Raw genomic sequence first — 560 nt, forward strand, 5'->3', positions numbered from 1 at the left:
ATTTAAAGTGAGGGAGTGGGGGGAAAAAAGAAATGTATACAGACGAGTATATATTTATATATATAGATATATAAATGAAGTATTATTCTTCAGGATAGTGGCAAAATATAAACAGACGCCAAAGAGAAAGATTTGGGTGCAGCATTAAGCAGTGAGGCAAGTGAAAAAAAATTAAAAAAAAACATTACTCATTTTTTTTTAGTTTGTTTTTTTTTTCTTCGATGATGTGTCTTTTGACGAGAGGGAATAGTGAACATAATATAAAAATAGACTTCAGTAACACAAAAAAAAAGTGAAGAAGAAAGAAAAAGAAAGGGGAAGATACGTGGGATGAAACGAAAACAAAAAAAATCTGAAAATAGGAAAAATCAAATGAAAAAAAAAACACCAAAAAAAAAAGGAAAAGATAAAAATTAAAAAAAAATCGGCACAACATTAAAAACACACAAACAAAACGGAAATTTGAAAAAAAAAAGAAATAGAGAAAAGAAGATTGATGAAAAGAAAATTAAACAAAATTGGTCAAACACACACAAACAAACACACGCATACATAAATAC

The sequence above is a fragment of the Trypanosoma equiperdum genome (assembly GCF_001457755.1).
Source record: "Trypanosoma equiperdum strain OVI genome assembly, contig: ctg_1382, whole genome shotgun sequence".
NCBI lineage: Eukaryota > Euglenozoa > Kinetoplastea > Trypanosomatida > Trypanosomatidae > Trypanosoma > Trypanosoma equiperdum.